Source organism: Bos grunniens, chromosome 23 (assembly GCF_055505025.1).
Source record: "Bos grunniens cultivar Pamir isolate PY7600 chromosome 23, Bosgru_T2T1.0, whole genome shotgun sequence".
NCBI classification, from domain to species: domain Eukaryota; kingdom Metazoa; phylum Chordata; class Mammalia; order Artiodactyla; family Bovidae; genus Bos; species Bos grunniens.
The window spans coordinates 12,973,158-12,992,468 of NC_141187.1; the positions used below are offsets into that span (position 1 = coordinate 12,973,158).

General features: G+C 47.5%; 1 long non-coding RNA gene across 1 annotated transcript; it reads left to right on the forward strand.

Annotated features, from left to right (window-relative positions):
- Positions 1–9,153: 9,153 nt before the first annotated feature.
- Positions 9,154–13,437, forward strand: LOC147346719 (uncharacterized). Its single transcript, XR_015153153.1, has 2 exons — positions 9,154–10,306; positions 13,323–13,437. It is a non-coding gene; the product is annotated as an uncharacterized LOC147346719 (long non-coding RNA).
- The last annotated feature ends 5,874 nt before the right edge of the window (positions 13,438–19,311 follow it).

Sequence of the window (19,311 nt, forward strand, 5' to 3'; positions counted from 1 at the left end):
TGATGGTGGTGATGATGGTGATGGTGGTGATGATGGTGATGGTGGTGGTGGTGATGGTGGTGGTGATGGTGATGATGGTGGTGATGGTGACGGTGGTGGTGGTTATGGTGATGATGGTGATGGTGGTGGTGGTGGTGATGGTGGTGGTGGTGGTGGTGACGGTGGTGGTGGTGGTGGTGATTGTGACGGTGGTGGTGGTGATGGTGATGGTGGTGATGGTGATGGTGATGGTGATGGTGGTGATGGTGGTGATAGTGATGGTGGTGATGGTGATGGTGGTGATGGTGGTGATGGTGGTGATAGTGATGGTGGTGATGGTGATGGTGGTGATGGTGATGGTGGTGATGGTGGTGATGGTGATGGTGGTGATGGTGATGGTGGTGATGGTGGTGATGGTTATGGTGGTGATGGTGGTGATGGTGGTGGTGGTGATGGTGGTGGTGGTGGTGGTGGTGATGGTGATGGTGGTGATGGTGGTGATGGTGGTGATGGTGATGGTGGTGATGGTGGTGATGGTGGTGATGGTGGTGACGGTGATGGTGGTGGTAGTGATGGTGGTGATGATGGTGATGGTGGTGATGGTGGTGATGGTGGTGGTGATGGTGGTGATGGTGGTGATGGTGATGGTGGTGATGGTGGTGATGGTGATGGTGGTGATGGTGGTGATGGTGGTGGTGATGGTGGTGATGGTGGTGATGGTGGTGATGGTGATGGTGGTGATGGTGGTGATGGTGATGGTGGTGATGATGGTGATGGTGGTGATGGTGGTGATGGTGGTGATGGTGATGGTGATGGTGGTGATGGTGGTGATGGTGGTGACGGTGATGGTGGTGGTAGTGATGGTGGTGATGGTGGTGACGGTGATGGTGGTGATGGTGGTGGTGGTGATGGTGATGGTGATGATGGTGGTGATGGTGATGGTGGTGATGATGGTGATGGTGGTGATGATGGTGATGGTGGTGATGGTGGTGATGGTGATGGTGATGGTGGTGGTGGTGATGGTGGTGATGGTGATGGTGGTGATGATGGTGATGGTGATGGTAGTGATGGTGATGGTGGTGATGATGGTCATGATGGTGATGATGGTGGTGATAGTGATGATGATGGTGATGGTGGTGATGGTGATGGTGGTAGGGATGCTGGCTGCCTCTGCCTGACAGTGATGTCACCAATAACAGTGTTAGTTTTACTGGTGGTGGCAGTGCCTGAGGTGGTGGGAGTAGGTATTGGGATGCTGTTAGAGATGCTATTAAAGCCACCTTAGCTGTGGCAGGGGAAGTGATGTTCCACACTGCGGTCCTGGCCATGATGCTGGAGATGGAGCTCTCCTGGAAAATGGGTTCAGGCTGGCATTGGTGCAGGTGCCTTGCCCCACCCCCACCTCATCCTAGAGTGCCCCTCTGCTCTCCATGAAGGGGACAAGCTCAGGACCTCCTGTAGAGCTAGTTTTATTGCATTCCCTGTTCTGGACAGTGTAAGCAATGGCCCTGCCTCTCCAGAGGGACAAATGTGATAAATAAGCAGAGAGGACAAGCCGGAGGAAGCCGCCCAGCCACCAGAAGTCATCAGTCTCTGTCCAGCCATGTGGCAGGCTTATTACAGAAAGCTCCGGGGCCATCCCGGGTTGCCTGGCCTGGGGCTTGGGAGAGCCCCCATGCAGTGATCCTGTCTCCTGTGGCTCTGCAGCTCGGCTCCTGGACTCACCAATTTCACATTCTCAGCTCTTCTCAGCATACCAGTCTGAGCACACCCAAGACCCCCTTGGGGGCATCCAGGGGCTCAGGCTTCTCTTATCCCCTACCCCACTGTGAAAAATCCAGGGAAGCATTTGACAAGGCTTTCCTGATGTCCCTGAAAATAGGGTAGACAAATATGAGCTGGAGGGCAGCCCAGTTAGATGCACTGGGCTGTGACATATCCACAGAGTCCTGAGTTCAAATCCCACCTCAAGTACTTACCAGTCAAGTGACTTTGGCATTTCATTTACCCTCTCCTCATCTGTAACATAGAAATGATAATACACACTTTGCTTCATTGGATGAAAATGTGAGAGGACATAGGTAAGGTCCTGATTACAAACGTCATGTCAACATTTATGTGCTTTCTATGAGCCTGGTATAGGTGTTTATATAAATGATCTAATTTAATTCATGTATGGATGCTGTGTGGTTAGTACTATCCTATCCCTATTAACTCCTGGAGGAGGAAATGGCAACCCACTCTGGTATTCTTGCTTGGAAAATTCCATGGACAGAGGAGCCTGGCGGGCTGCAGTCCATGGGGTTAATAGTTGGGCATGACTAAGCACACACACACATCCCCATTTACAGATAAGGAAACTGAACCACAGAGGTGCTAATCAACTTGCCTAATGACATACTGCTAGTAGTGGTGGGACTGGTTTGTGAACTAGGTAATCTGACATCAGAGCCTCTTCACTGCTAGACTGCCTACCTTGTATACATCAGGCACCCAGTAATGCATATTTATTGGGCAGCTATTTTATTAAGCCAGATTCATGAGGTCCTCCCAGCTCTAAGACATAAACAACATTTGCATAGAATATTATATTCAATAATCTGTTTTCTTATTTAACCTCAGGAAACCCTGTGAAATGGGTATTATTATCTTTATTTCCTTGAGAAGAGAATAAATGCTTAGGAAGGCTTGGTGACTTCTCCAACATCACACGTTCAGAAGTGGTAAGGCCAGCGCCCAGGTTCAGGATTTCTGACAAGGAAACTCACAGTCCCCTACTCAGGCTACTGGGCCTGCCCTCTTTTGCCCTGTTTCCTTCGACAGGTGGTCCCAGACACTTGGACCACTTTTCTAGAGCAACAGGGAACCTGATTACGAACATGACAAGTGGACTCACCAGCCCCTCTGTGATGTGGCTTCCCACTAAAGAGACACTCCTTCCCCCTTGGGATCAAATGCACTCATTTGCAAAAATAATTGGCTGAAGTTAAGAGCAGAGTCAGTGCACATCTAGAATACAAAAAAGAAACTACAGAAGATCAATAAGAAAAAGGTGGACAATCCAATAGAAAAATGAGGAAAAGATTTAAACAGAAAAAAAAAAAAAAGATTTAGACAGGCACTTCACAAGAGGCCATCCAAGTGGCCAATAAGCCCATGAAAAGGTGCTCCACACCATTAGTCATCAGGGAAATGCAAATTCAGTGAGATAGCGCTTCATCCCCAGGGAAGGGATAAAATTTAAAAGACTGACAATATCAAATGTTGGTGAGGAGGTTCATCCATTTCTAGTCCCTCAGTCATGTGTATTTCTAGTGGTACAACTACTTTCCTAAACTATTTGGCAAAATCTACAAAATGCATACATCATGACTCAGAGGTTGCACCCCTTGGGGTAGATTAAAATATGAGTACTTATGTGCACCAAATTTTAAACAGTGGAGTGTTCGTGGCAGTGCTACTCACAATAGCCTCCACTAGAGGCAACTCTGATCATCAACAGTAGGATGGATAAATCAACAGTGCTATGTTCGTATAATGGAGTGTTCAGTTCAGTTTAGTTCAGTCACTCAGTCGTGTCCGATTCTTTGTGACCCCATGAATCACAGCACGCCAGGCCTCCCTGTCCATCACCAGCTCCCGGAGTTCACTCAAACTCATGTTCATCGAGTCAGTGATGCCATCCAGCCGTCTCATCCTCTGTCGTCCCCTTCTCCTCCTGCCCCCAATCCCTCCCAGCATCAGTCTTTTCCAATGAGTCAACTCTTCACATGAGGTGGCCAAAGTATTGGAGTTTCAGCTTCAGCATCAGTCCTTCCAAAGAACAACTAGGACTGGTCTCCTTTAGGATGGACTGGTTGGATCTCCTTGCAGTCCAAGGGACTCTCAAGAGTCTTCTCCAACACCACAGTTCAAAAGCATCAGTTCTTTGGCACTCAGCTTTCTTCACAGTCCAACTCTCACATCCATACATGACTACTGGAAAAACCATAGCCTTGACTAGACGGACCTTTGTTAAGCATCCACAAAATTAATACAGGAAATTCCCTGGTGGTCCAGTGGTTAGGACCCTGCACTCCCACTGCTGGAGGCCCCAGTTTGATCTCTGGTCCGGGAACTAAGATCCCACAAGCTGTGAGGCAGGGGTGGCCAAAAAAAAAAAAAAAGGAATAATATGAAGAATCTCACAGATAATGTTGAGCAAAGGAAACCAGGTACAGATGAAAAGATCTTATATGATTCCACTAATATGAAGTTCAAAAATGGGAGAAGCTAATCCATGGTGTTAGAAGTCACAAGATAATTACTCTTAGTAGGGGGGAAAAATGAAAGTCGCTCAGGCGTGTTTGACTCTTTGCAATGCTATGGACTGCAGCCTGCCAGGCTCCTCTGTCCATGGAATTCTCCAGGCCAGAATACTGGAGTGGGTAGCTGTTCCCTTCTCCAGGGTATCTTCCCAACTCAGGGATCGAACCCAGGTCTCCCTCTTTGCAGGGGGATTCTTTACTAGCTGAGTCACCAGGGAGGCCCAGGAATACCGGAAGGGGTCGCCTAGGGGGAAGTAACTAGAAACAGAAACAGGGGCCGGGGGCTACAGGCCTCTGGCATCCTCCCATTCCTTCATCTGGGTGCTGATGACATCATGTGCCCCTTGTGAAAACGTGTCAAACTGTACGCTTATGATTGGCGGTCTTTTCTGAATACACGCTTCAGGAAAAAGTTTTTTAAGTGTGGCAACAGTGACTGGAGAACAGTTCCACTCTTCTTTTCTCGACAAGGTTGGCAGCCTGACAGAAAGGAAACTGTGTCAGCCGTGGTGTGTCTGGATGTCGCTGAGGCGCGTGACAAGGCATCTTGTGATGTCCTTGTGAACAAGATGGACACACACGGCTGGGTGACCATGTCGTTGGGTGGATTGAACTGCTGTCCCCAAAGGATGCTAATTAAGGAATCTGTGTCCACCTGGAGGGAAACTTCTAGTGCCTCCAGGCTCTGTCCTTGTCCTCGGCGGCCCAGCACTGTTATCAGGGACTGCGATGAAGACATAACAGGCAGGCTTATCACAGTCACAGATGACACGGAGCCGGGAGGGAGACGGGGGCACAACAGAAGCAAGATCCAAAATGATTTTGGCAGCATGGCCGAGTGGAGGAGACATAATAAGATAGAATGAGTCAAGCATCTGTGGGTAGGCCCTCCTGCTATGGGGACCAAAAGCTAACTTCATGGGTACAGGGTGGGGTGGGAGTCGTAACTTTACAGCCGCAGCTCTGTAAGTGGAAGGGTTGGACTCCCCGAGGGCAGGGACCCTCCTGCTTTCTCTCCAGATCCCCAGGCCCTACCCTGGGGCCTGGTTCAGACAAAGTGCTCAGAAAAGAGCCACCAAATGAATCCTTGAATGAAGGCTGGGGCGGCGCCTGGTTGTGACACGCTGCCCCCCAGGCCACCGGAGGGAATGAACAGTATGCCACTCGGTTCTCGATCCTTTTAAATTAATGTGGGCAAACTGCTACCGGGTCAGACAGAAACCAGAGACCTTTCTGTGACGAACCATAGAGAGCACTGGCCATGCTGAACTCGCAAGAGAGAAATCTGGGGGTGCAACAATGGGGGTCAGGAGTGAGGATGGTCAGGGTCCTCAAACCCCTACAGGGATGCCCAGCCCCCTAGGGACTCACAGCTCACAGGTGAATTCTCAATGGAGCTGATTTAGTTTCTGCTTCAGGGCCCTTCACTTAAGCCCTTTCAGGACTTCCCCTGGTTGTCCAGTGGTTAAGAATTTGCCTGCCAATGCAGGGGACACAGGTTCAATCCCTGGTCCGGGAAGGTCCCACATGTGGTGGGGCAACTAAGCCAGTGAGCCACAACTCCTGAACCTCAAGCGCCTGAGTCTTTTCAAGAGAAACGACGGCAATGAGGAGCCTGCACATCTCAGCTAGAGAGTAGCCCTCACTCACTGCAGCTAAAGAAAGCCTGCACACAGCAGTAAAGACCCAGCACAGCCAAAAGTAAATAAATAAAATTAAAAACAGGCCCTTCCAAGATCCTCCAAGGGGAGTTCGCAAGCGTTCACATGGTCGCATGGCTTTGTAAAATTTGCAAACATAGAGATTTTAGCTCCCATCAGTTAGGAGCCTTGTCTCTTCCCTCTAAGACTTCACTCTTTATCACAGTATCCCTTGTGTTGACTGGTACTGTGGGCATTTGTGAGACCCAGCGCCACGGAAGCTAAGTGAGGCACCCACTGTGATCGGGCTTAGTGTACAAGTTCTTTGATTCACAGTCACTCCCATGTGAGTTGCTTTACTGGTAGCTGTTCTGGGGCAAGGATGAATAGTCCTGCCACCCACTGTGTTGACTCGTTTGGCAACAACAAAGGGGCCGGGTCCATCTGAGTGTGTCCTGGATGTCTGGCCCTGGAAGTATTAGGAGAGTGGAGAAGAAATCAAGTGAGAAAGATATGGAGCCAAAAAACGAACCAAAACAAAACCCTGCAGGGCGGTCCTTTGAAGCTGACAGTCACTTCCCTGGCCCTAGGACCTCAAACAGGGACCACAGGGCAGAGGGCAGGCTTCTTACATGTATGTACAGGCTTTGTAACGGAGCTCCAAAAAGAGGAGAGACATTCTTCTCTGTGTCTGCATCTTCTCTGTACCCAGCATTAGCTTGCATGACTTTTGTCTTAAGTGTAGGTGGAACCAACACCCTGTGCCTAGAAGCTGTTTAAGCACAGGCTGGAAACCATCTACAGGGACGCTGTGGGAGGGAGTTCAGGAATCAGATGGGAAGTCTTGCCCTCTCTGACTTCCAGACTCCCAAGTATGAGCCAATTTATTCTGGAGGCCAGTCCCTGGCCGGTACTATTCAAGGCCCGTCATTAATTCTCAAGTGGCTCTTGACCCCATAGAGCATCTCAAATTTTGAGAGCTTTATTTTTAATATTTTTGAAATGGTGATAAAATACACATAATATAAAACTTACCATCTGAGCTACTTTTAAGTGTACAGTTCAGTAGTGTTAACTATATTCACGTTATTGTACAACTGATCTCCAGAATTTCTTCATCTTTCCAAACTGAAACTCTTTTCTCCATTCGTCAACATCTTTCCTGTCCCCTCCCCTCAACACCTGGCACCCACCATCCTATTTTCCATTGCTATGAGTTAAATTAGTCTTCTTGTTGCTCAGTCGCGCAGCCGTGTCCAACTCTTTATGACCCCATGGACTGCAGCACGCCAGGCTTCCCTGTCCTCCGCTATCTCCCATAGTTCGTTCAAACTCATGTCCATTGACTCAGTGATGCCATCCAACCATCTCATCTTCTGTTGCCCCCTTCTCCTCCTATCTTCAATCTTTTCCAGCATCAGGGTCTTTTCCAATGAGTCGACTCTTCGCATCAGGTGGCCAAAGTATTGGAGCTTCAGCTTCAGCATCAGTCCTTCCAATGAATACTCAGGACTGATCTCCTTTAGGATTGACTGGTTGGATATCCTTGCCATCCAAGGGACTTTCAAGAGTCTTCTGCAACACCACAGTTCAAAAGTACCATGAATTCTTTGGCAGTCAGCCTTCTTTGTAGTCCAACTTACATCCATACATGACCACTGGAAAAACCATAGTTTTGACTATACAGACCTTTGTCAGCAAAGTAATGTCTCTGCTTTTTAATATGCTGTCTAGGTTTGTCATAGCTTTTCTTCCAAGGAGCAAGCATCTTTTAATTTCATGGCTGCAGTCACCATCTGCAGTGATTTTGGAGCCCAAGAAAATAAAGTTTGTCACTGTTTCCATTGTTTCCCTGTCTATTTGTCATGAAGTGATGGGACCGGATGCCATGATCTTAGTTTTATGAATGCTTTTTTAATGAATTTTAAGTCAGCTTTTTCACTCTCTTCTTTTACCTTCATCAAGAGGCTCTTTAGTTCCTCTTTGCTTTCTGCCATAAGGGCGGTGTCATCTGCATTCTGAGGATATTGATATTTCTCCCAGCAATCTTGACTCCAGCTTGTGCTTCATCCAGCCTGGCATTTCACATGATGTACTCTGCATATACGTTAAATAAGTAGGGCAACAATATATAGCGTTGACCTCATATAAGTGAAATCATATAATATTTATCTTTTTGTGACTGTTCAGGACTTTTACTTTTGTATTTTTTAAAATGAAGTATAATTTACATCCAACAAAATGCATAAATCTCAAGCATAAAGGTCAGTGACTTTTATCTTAGACACATGTGGATATCACCACCGCCCAAATGAAAAATACGGCCTTTCCAGTAACACAGAAGGCCCCTGTGTATCCCATCTAATATCTAACCCCACCCCAAGGCAACCACTGTTCTGACTTCTGCCAAAATTGTTTATAGAAGAATACACACTGAGCTTGGAATTGAAAGGGCAAGTTCTCATCCCCTTATTAATAGTATCACTTTAAGGCAAGTTATTCTGAGCCACAGTTTCCTCAGCTATAAAACAGAGATGCTAATACCTACAACACAGGATGCTGTAGGGAGGGATCAAATAAAATAGCTTATGAGAGAGAGCCCAGAAGAGACTCAGTATGTGTTGGTTGAATATGGATGCCCTCCCCTTATAGTGGTGCCGCTGTAGGGGATGAGAGAAGAGATGGAATGAGGGGAGGGGGTCCTAGGCTACAGAGGTCTGTGAGGAGTTGGTGGCAAGTGTCACCACTGTCAGGAAATTCTAGTCAAATGAGCTGAGCTCTCAGGCTCAGATCTGGGGGCACAAACCCACAAGCAGACCCGTGTGCAGCCTGCCGGTCTGGACACATTGGACTCTAAGTCTCTCGACACTGAGATGGTGACTGTATTGCTCTTTGTATATCCTCAGTTAAGTGTTCTCCAAAGTAAGTAGGCATCAGGATCGTCAGGAGGGCTGTTGACAACACAGCTTACTGGGCCCCATCCCCAGAGTTTCTATTTTGGGGTCTTGGAACCAGACTTGACAAGTTTTATTTCCCAGATGATGCTGAGACGCCGGCTGGTCCAGAGACCACACGTCGAGCCCCTCTGGTGTAGTAGAACCTGCTGCACCCGGGCAGGTGCACCATCCTTCAGCTACTATCAACTTTGGTGGCTAATGCGTCTCAGCTGTCCCTTCACTGGAGGCTCATCCTAGGCTGATAGGAAACACCTTGTCCTGGAGGTTACCCAGCTCCGTGGCTAACCGCCAATGACTGTCTGAGAAGGGGCTGAAAAGGGCTGGCCCTCCTCTCAAAGCCAGAGGTAACTCTGCGGTGCCATTTATACTCAAGAGCTCCCTGCCGATCAGACCAAGGTGAGACGTAAGCTGAGACCATGTCTTTAAATCCTGTTACAGACCGAATAGCTGTGTCCCCCCTTCAAACTCATATGTTGAAGACCCAATCCCCAGTGTGAGAGTATTTGAAGGTGGGCCTTTGGGAGGTAATTAGGTATAGATTAGGTCATGAAAGTGGGACCCTCATAATGGGGTTGATGCCCTTATAAGAAATCCTTCTCTGTCTCCACGAGCATGTACCAAGGAAAGGCTGTGAGAGCACGCAGTGAGAAGGCAGATGTCTGCAAGCCAAGAGGATGGCCCTCACCAAAACTGAATCGAGGGACTTCCTGGCAGTCCAGTGGCTAACCCTTCACCTTCCAATGCAGGGGGCAAGGGTTTGATCCCTGGTCTGGGAGCTAAGATCCCACATGCCTTGGGGGCAAAAAACCGAAACATAAAACAAAACCAATATTGTAACAAACTCCATAAAGTCTTTTAAAGTGGTTCACATCAAAAACAAACAAACAAAAAAACTGAGGCGCTTGGCACTTTGATCTTGGATTCCCAGCTTGCACAAGCATGAGAGATAAATGCCTTGTTTTTAAGCCACCCCGTCTTACTGTTATAGCAGCTCGAGCAGACTGACGGCTCCCTCCTCTACACAGGGTTCCTGACAAGCACCCTCAAAAGAACCATATGTCTCTGAATCCCTGTCTCAGGCTCTGCTTTCAGAGAGTCTGTCTGACCCAAGACACACAGCAGGCGCTTAATAACTTTTGTTGAATGAGTGAACAAGTATGAGGCGCATCGGGCTGGAGAAGATGACCCCCTGCTTCTTCTAGGCCCCTCTCAGACCCGGACACCAGGTCCACGTGGCCGAGGCTGGAGTTGCTGCTGTCTCCATTCACCGTGTTGTGTGCGGGAGATGCTGCCAAGGGCAGCCTTGGGCCTCTGGATGAGTTGATTGATTAATTACTGCCAGCCCCGGGAAGAGAACACAGCCAGCCGCCAGCTCGGAGCTGCTGGCAGGGCTCCAAGCACCCCTCCTGGCTCCTCCTGGCAGGTGAGGTCTTCATTTCCACCAGTTGGCAGGGGCAGGCTGGGGAAGGGACAGGCCTGAACTGGGGTGCAGGTGCATACTCTGGAGTGAGAGGACACAGCGGCCTTTGTTAAAGCCCGGGGATCAGCATTTATTAGCACCACCACCGCTGGAGGATCTCTTGAGGAGAATTAATCCCATTGTCCAGTTAGAGAAACTGAAGCCTAGAGAGACACAGGTTTGATGGGGGCAGGTGGCACCCCAGGCCCTCTGTCTCCTAATGTGGCTTTTGGCCTGCTTTGGAGTGTGGATGATAAGGGGAGGGGGCAGATTTCTAGTAAATTCTCTCCCTTTCTTCCCTCTTACTCTAAATCTTCCCCATCAGCAGGTGCTGTCCCAGCCTGAGACAGACCAGGAAAAAGAGAGAAGCAAATCCTAGGACATGCCCATGTCTACTCCAGAGAGGGGCTTCCCTGATAGCTCAGTTGGTAAAGAATCTGCCTGCAATGCAGGAGACCCCGGTTTGATTCCTGGGTCTGGAAGATCCCAGGGAGAAGGGATAGAGAAGGGATAGGTTACCCACTCCAGTATTCTTGGGCTTCCCTTGTGGCTCAGCTGGTAAAGAATCCGCCTGCAATGTGGGAGACCTAGGTTCGATCCCTGGGTTGGGAAGATCCCTTGGAGAAGGGAAAGGCTCCCCACTCCAGTATTCTAGCCTGGAAAATTACATGGACTGTATAGTCCATGAGGTTGCAAAGAGTCGGACATGACTGAACGACTTTCACCGGGAGGGGCAAGGAATGGTAAGGTGCTGTACCTCCAGCTCTGAGTTTCTCCGTGGCTTCCCACTGCCCCCCTTAGCCCCTCACCTCCTATGGCCATTCTATCCAGACTTACCCAGAGGCCTGGACTGAGCCCATAGCTGTTGGGTTGTTAGGAATGGCAGCTGCTTCGGTGGTTGATCACTGTACCCCACACACAGGGGAGCAGGTTTGGGGGCCCTGAGAGGGGAGGGCTCCTACCCACTCTGGGTGGGAGGTTTCCAGGGAGGGCTCTGAGGTCCCTTTGTTAACCCTGCACACAGCTCTGCTGTGCTTACAAGCCTGGCCTTGGACTTTACAAGGCCGCCCATGGGGTGGGGGGTGGAGATGAAAATTCACCTCCCTGTGCTTCGGTTTTCTTATCTCTAAAATGGCAACAGAAATAATTCCTACTTCAGGGTGGTTGGGAAGCACTAACCTGTTAATACGTGTAAAGGGGTCAGAAGAGCGGCTGGCAGGGAGGAGGTACAAGCGTGACTGTCACCCAGTCTCATCAAATCTGAGCTGCCATGGTTTGAATACACCATGACTTTATGTACTGCTGAGAAAACTAAAACACTGCTGACTATAACTGTAGCTTTCACTGCTTGTAAGACGCAACCTGGTCTCAGAAACGTTAGAACTGCGAGGAAAGTGTGCTTCTTAGGAAGATGAAATACGCATTATTCTCATTCTTATTGCTCTCTAACGGAAGCACTTAGCCCCCCACCAGCGGCGCGGCGGGTGCGGAATAAACATTTGCCGAGTGAGTGAATGAGTGACAGGTCAGCCCCCCAGCACCAGCGTCTGGAGGCACGTGGCGCCCGGCGCCGCGAGGGCAGCCCCTCCCCCACCGTCTCCCCACCAGGTTCCCAACTCCCCCCGGGTGGGGCATGCGTGGCCCAAGACGTCTTCTGTCCCCGCCTCTGCCCCTCGGTCCAAATCCAAACTAACAAACGCCTTGCGTGGCTCCCAACAGTTAACTGGGTAGACTGGCTCTAATGGGCCCTCCCTGGCCACACCCCTCCAAAGCACACACACACACACACCCGTACATGGGATGATTTACATGCTCTGGTGCCCTGGCCCAAATAAATCACAACCCTCTGCGGGACCCTCAAGAATGACCGGTCGCAGGAAAGTGCAGCTGGAGGAGTTCCTGGCTCCTGGATTAAATGCTTTGGGGGGCCGGATGGAAGGGATGGAGGGCAGGGTACACTGCATGTGCACCTCTTTCTCCTTCTCTCCAACCTTCTAGAAGGAGAGTCAAATCCCAGCTGACACTAGCAGCCTGACCTTGGGCATATTACTTCTCAGGAACCTCAGTTTTCCCCATCTGTAAAACGGGGGGTGGCAGTAGCAGTTCCCTCCTCCGCGTGGTGAGAGGGTTAAATAGAACAGGCAGAGTCTGGCAGGCAGGGTCCCCTTCCCCTTCCACTCCCCCTCCCGTCACTCCTCCCCCGCCCGCTTCTTTCTCTCTCCCTCAACCCCATTCCAGCCCTGCCCTGTAACCTACTTAACACCAAGACAGATTAATTTTCCTTCCACTGCTAAAATGCACTTGAATCCTGCCTGTGGGAGGGAGGGAGATGGGGCCCAAGGCTAGGTGGAAGCCTGGGGCTGAGGGAGGCTGGACCAGTGAGGGGCCGTCCTCACACAGGGAATCTGCTTCCTGGCCATTCCCACAAAGATTTAATTTGTATCTTAATGGCCCTCAGCCTCCTCCATAAAAGCCCTAAAGTGCCTTTTTATTTAAAAAAAAAAAAAGAAAAAAAGTTGCTGATTGTGTCTGCTGCTTCCTAGGGGATGGCAGAGGGCAGGGCAGGGCAGGGGGAAGAAAAGGATGAGCTGGAGGGGTCTGGGGTTGTCTAGATTTTGCTTTCCAGTTCCCCTTGCCTGGACCAGAACCAGGGCACACCAGCTCTGCTGGGTAGTGAGGAGGTGGCTGCTCCTGGTTGATCTGGAGAGCACAGTTATGGTGGGAAATACTGGACACGTTTTCCCTGGGTCCGTCTCCTGGGAGCACAGAGCATGCAGGATGCACACATTACACTCAGTGCAACCAACGACCTCCACTGAACAGAACTCCGGGCTGTATGAAGATCTGGCTGGAGCCCCTGGGGCTCGAGGGAGGAGGAGAAGGAGGAGAGGTTGATATTCACCAATGCTCAGTGGCTCTCACTGGAGGATGGTAATCAGTTCCACCTTCCTCTCTCCTTTTCCTACCCGTCTCCACACAGCACCTGCTCAGCATCTCCTTCAGCCCCCCAGTCATCAGTGAAGACCCTGGCCTCTACCACTTTTGCATCTCTAGCTCCTCTCAGACTCCTTCCTAAAGCTTTTCTGTCTCTCCTGTAGCTGAAAGATCCCTATACCCTCCATTACTGGAGGCAGAGGGGTATGGGAATTGCTAAGGAACCCAGAGTGCGGTATTCACATCTTCCAGCTGGGAAACACCAATCTTTTTAAACTGTATTTATGTATTTATTTTGTGGCCACATGGCGTGTGGGGTCTTAGTTCTCTTAACAGGGATCAAACCCGCCCCTACTCCTAGCATTGGAAGTTCGGATTCTTAAACAATGGACTGCCAAGGACCCCTAGGCCTTTGGCTCTTAGTATCAAGATTTCTCTTTTCAATACAGTGTTCTAGGCCAGTAGGGTCCAGGCAGTTAGTTCCAATGAGGAGGAACAGATGTATCTGTGCAATACAATTCAATATTGATCAAGATAACTTGTAAAGCTGCAGATAAAAAGAAAATAGCAAAGCTCCCAGCTTTCCTTCTGTTGAGGTTTTTTTTGTCTTTGTTTTTAAATTGAAGTATGGTTGATTTACAATGTTATATTAGTTTCAGGTGCACAGCATAGTGATTCCGTATTTTTACAGATTACACTCTATTAAAAGTTATTGCAAGATAATTGCTGTGATTCCCTGTGCTATGCAATACATTCTTGTTGCTTATCTATTTTATACATAGTGGTTTGTATTTCTTAATCCTTTACCCCTAATTTGCTGCTCCCCCTTCTTTTTCCCCTTGGGTAACCTCTAGTTTGTTTTCCAGATCTGTGACTCTGCTTCTGTTTTTCATATACATTCGGTTGTATTATTTTTTAGATTCCACAAGTGATATCTTACAGCATTTGTCTTTCTCTGACTTATTTCACTGAGGATAATATTCTCTAGGTCTATCCATGTTGCTGCAAATGGTAGAATTTCGTTCTTTTTTTTCTGGCTGTTGAGGTTTTTTATGTCTTATCTCACCATGCCAACTTCATTCCACTGGGCACAGATGAATGTGGTTATTAGCCAAATTGAAAAACTGAAGCAGAGGGATAAACACCAGGCAGGAGTCAGTGGATTTTTCAACCAAGGATTCAGAAATTCAACCAAACCAAGGTGAGCCAGCCTTAAGTCCTTCCTCTCTTGCCTCAAATTTTTTTGGCCACACCAGGCAGCATATGGGATCTTAGTTCCCTGCCCGGGGATTGGACCTGTGCCCCCTGCAGTGGGAAGCTCCAGGTCTTAATCACTGGACTATCAGGGAAGTCCCTCCTGCTGCAATTTTCCAACTGATTTTTTTTCTACTTTTTCTGCCCAGTTTTCTTTTTGACTGTGTTAGTTGCAGCACGCAGGATTTTTGTTGTGTTATGCGGGATCTTTCCTTGTGGTGTATGGACTCTAGTTGCAGAGGGCAGGCTCAGTTACTCCAAGGCATGTGGGGTCTTAATTCCCAGACCAGGGATCAAACCTGTGTCCCCTACACTAGAAGGCAGATTCTTAACCATTGGACCACCAGGGAAGTCCCTCTGTCCTGTTTTTTAAGTAGAGATTTTAAGTGAGTTTTCAAGTGGAGAAACTTAAGCAGAGATTGTCTCATCAAATACCACCCCCTTCACCATGGTCCTCTGGAGTTCTGATCTCTCTGGAGGTTACCTAAATCAGTGATAACAGATGTAAATGCCTACAGGAAGAAGCCAGATGGGAAATATAAACGTACCAATCAAACTAAGTGTAGCACTGCAGGGAGAGGTGAGGTCTGTGGCAAACTGGAGTGCATGAATTTCCATATAGCAATCAAACTCTAAAATAATTAAAGAATATGAATCTTCTGATCGTGTTAATTATATAAACCTTTAGATTAAACAAAGTACTTGAAGGAACACATTTTTCTCTGTTTCTTCCTAAAACACCACCAAATGACAGTTAAAGATATTTTTAAAGCCAAAACCCATACAAAGAAAAAGGAGGAAGAAGAACTGATAGCAGATGAGAGATGTCATTAAAATTTTGGAAGTTGGAAGCCTGGTAGACAGGTGGTAATGGACTTTTACTGTAAAAGCAGCATTTTAAGCCCCTAAATTGGAAGGGGTGGCACCCCACTCCAGTACTCTTACCTGGAGAATCCCATGGATGGAGGAGCCTGGTGGGCTGCCGTCTATGGGGTTGCACAGGGTCGGACACGACTGAAGCGACTTAGCAGCAGCAGCATGCCAATAAGAAGCTAGATGATTCTCAAGGTATATGCCCAGTAGTGGGATTGCTGGGTCATATGGTAGTTCTATTTTTAGTTTTTTAAGGAACCTCCATATTGTTCTCCATAGTGACTATATCAATTTAGATTCCCACCCACAGTGCAAAAAGGTTGCCTTTTCTCCACACCCTTTCCAAATTTTATTGTTTGTAGACTTTTTTATGATGGCCTTTATGACCAGTAAGAGGAGATACCTTATTGTAGTTTTGATCTGCGTTTCTCTAATAATTAGTCATGTTAAGCATCTTTTTATGTGCCTCTTAGCCATCTGTGAAGGCTTCCCTCATAGCTCAGTTGGTAAAGAATCTGCCTGCAATGCAGGAGACCCTGGTTCAATTCCTGGGTCGGGAAGATCCACTGGCAAAGGGATAGGCTACCCATTCAAGTATTCTTGGGCTTCCCTTGTGGCTCAGCAGGTAAAGAATCTGCCTGCAATGTGGGAGAACTGGGTTTGATCCCTGAGTTGGGAAGATCCCCTGGAGAAGGGGAAGGCTCCCCACTCCAGTATTCTGTCCTGGAAAGTTCCATGGACTGTATAGTCCATGAGGTTGCAAAGAGTCGGACATGACTGAGCGACTTTCACGGGGAGGGGCGAGGAACGATAAGGTGCTGTACTGTATAGTCCATGGGCTCTCTAAGAGTTGGACACAACTGAGAGACTTTCACTTGTCTGTTTTTGGGCTTCCCTGGTAGGTCAGACAGTAAAGTGTCTGGCTGCAATGCGGGAGACCTGGGTCAGGAAGATCCCCTGGAGAAGGAAATGGCAACCCACTCCAGTACTCTTGCCTGGAAAATTCCATGGATGGAGGAGCCTGGTAGGCTACAGTCCATGGGATCCCAAAGAGTTGGACACGACTGAGCAACTTCACTGGTTGCAAGAAAGTGAGTGAGACTGGTTAGCCATCTGTGTGTCTTCTTTGGAGAAATGTCCATCTAGATCTTCTGCCCATTTTTTAATTGAGCTGTAAAATAGATAATTAGCAGAAACTTGTTGTATAGCACAGGGAGCTCAGTTTGGTCTCTCAGTGGTGACCTAATGGGTGGGATGGGGGGGAGAGAGGTCCCAGAGGGAAGGCATATATGTATACATATAACTGATTCACTTTGTTGTACAACAGAAACTCACACAACAATGTAAAGCCACTCTGTTGTTGTGTAGTTGCTCAGTCGTGTCCAGCTCTTTGGGACCCCATGGACTGTAGCCCGCCAGGCTCCTCTGTCCATGGGATTTCCCAGGCAAGAATACTGCAGTGGGTTGCCATTTCCTTCTCTAGGGGATCTTCCCAACCCAGGGATTGAACCCACATCTCCTGCATTGGCAGGTAGATAATTTACCACTGAGCCACCTGGGAAGCCCCTCAAAGCAACTATACCCCAATTAAAAAAAAAGAAACTAGATGATTCACACCACAGAACCTAAGCAAGGTTTGAGCATTAAAGATGCCAAATACCACTGAAGGTAGGGGTAAGGAGTGAGGCTGAAAACTGGAAGCGTAGTTTGAAAAGTCTCTAGTAGGAGCAATTAGATCTTCAAGTCTCCTCTCAGACCTTAGTTAATACTGATTCCACCCCAGCAGAAGACTGGCAGCATATTCCCAGGAAAGGTTGAAAGACAAGGCCTCTGGTTTTGGGGATAACAGGCCAGCTGGAAGTAAGGTGCTGGGTAAGTTTCCTAGGGCTGCCATAATGAATTCCCAGAAACAATAGAAACAGTACTTGGTGTCTTCAAACAATAGAAATTTATTCTCTCATGGCTCTGTAGGCCATAAGTATGAAATCAAGATGTTAGCAGGACTATGTTCCCTCCCAAAGCTCTAGGGGAGAATCCTTCTTGCCTCTTTGAGCTTCTAGAGGCTCCAGGTGTTCCTTGGCTTGTGGCTGCATCAGTCCAGTCTCTTCCATGGGCTTCTGGGTGTCTCTCCTTTGTATGTCACTTATAGGACTCTTGTCATTGGATTTAGAGCCCACCTTAATAGTCCAGGATGACCTTATTTGAAGATTCTTAACTTACTTACATCTCTGAAGTCCTTCTTTCCAAACATATTCACATTAACTGTTTCCAGGAATTATAACACGGACGTCTTTTGGGGGAGCCATCAAATAACTCACTACAGGTATTTTGCTGGAAAAGATGATAAATGAAAGTCTATATTCTGAACAAGGGGACTCTTGCTCCCCTATTCAGGTCTCAGGATCTTTCCCTCCAGAGGGAAGATTGGAAATCTTTTCTAGAGAAATTCACCGGCTCAAGAGAATATACTGACACTGGGCTTCTATCTATGAAGCAGCTGGGTCCCCACCTGATCACCCTTCCAGGAGGCCCAGTAGTTGATAGCTTTCCCATGGACCTGTCAAATGATTTCCTGCTGCTGCTGCTGCTGCTGCTGCTGTGTCACTTCAGTCGTGTCCGACTCTGTGCGACCCCATAGACGGCAGCCTACCAGGCTCCCCTGTCCCTGGGATTCTCCAGGCAAGAACACTGGAGTGGGTTGCCATTTCCTTCTCCAATGCATGAAAGTGAAAAGTGAAAGTGAAGTCGCTCAGTCGTGTCCGACTCTTCGCGACCCCATGGACTGCAGCCTACCAGGCTCCTCTGTCCATGGGATTTTCTAGGCAAGAGTACTGGAGTGGGGTGCCATCGCCTTCTCCGAAATGATTTCCTAGTAACCCACTATTAAATATGAACAGACCACAGGGATCAGCACATGTGTACAAAAAGTCTCTAACCCAAAAGATAGAGACCAAACAGAAAAGCAGAGAAATAGAAATCTGAGGAAACAGAAACCAGGAAACAGATGAAAACTTAATTAAAAAATATATAAAAACAATTGCAGAGAGATAAGAGTATGTTGTATCCATGAAATAAAAATAAAATGCTATAAAAAGAATCATTCAGAAAACAAGTGGTCTTAAAAATTAAAAAATAATTTTAAAGAATAACTGCTTAAATTTAATATAAAAATTTTAAATGAAGTTGTGGAAATCTCCTACAAAGTAGAGAAAAAGAGAAAGAATGAGAAAATGGGAGAGAAAATTTAAGAAAATTCATCAATCAGCTTAGAAGATCCAATGTATGACTTTTAGGAGTATTGGAAAAAGAAAAACAATGTATGGAGTGGGGAAAAGAAACCAAGATATAATGCAAGAAACTTTCTTAGAACTAAAATACATGCTTGAAATCATCCAGAGCAATGACCAGAAAAACCCCTAAAAAAACACCCCATTGTGAAATGTCAAAACATTAGTGCTTAAAAAAGAAATCCTAAAAGCTTCCAGAGAGAAAAAATAGGTCACTTGCAAAGAAAAAGGAATCAGGATGGACTCAGATTTTCAACCCTACCAGTAGAAGCTGGAAGACAATGAATTGATGCATTCTAAATTCTGAGGGACATGGTTTTCTATAAAGAATTGCATGCCCAGCAAAACTATCAACCAACGAGAGGGTAGAATAAAGACATTTTTTAGACATGCAAGATTTCAACATATATATATATATCTTTATATTCCCTAACAGGAGCCTTGAGTCTCCTGATCCTGCTTTTACTTAAAACATTGATATTTGGCTGATGGTATTAGTTTCCTCGGAGAAGGCAATGGCATCCCACTCCAGTACTCTTGCCTGGAAAATCCCATGGGTGGAGGAGCCTGATAGACTGCCTATTGCTGCTGTATCAGAATGCCACAAAACTTAGTGGCTTA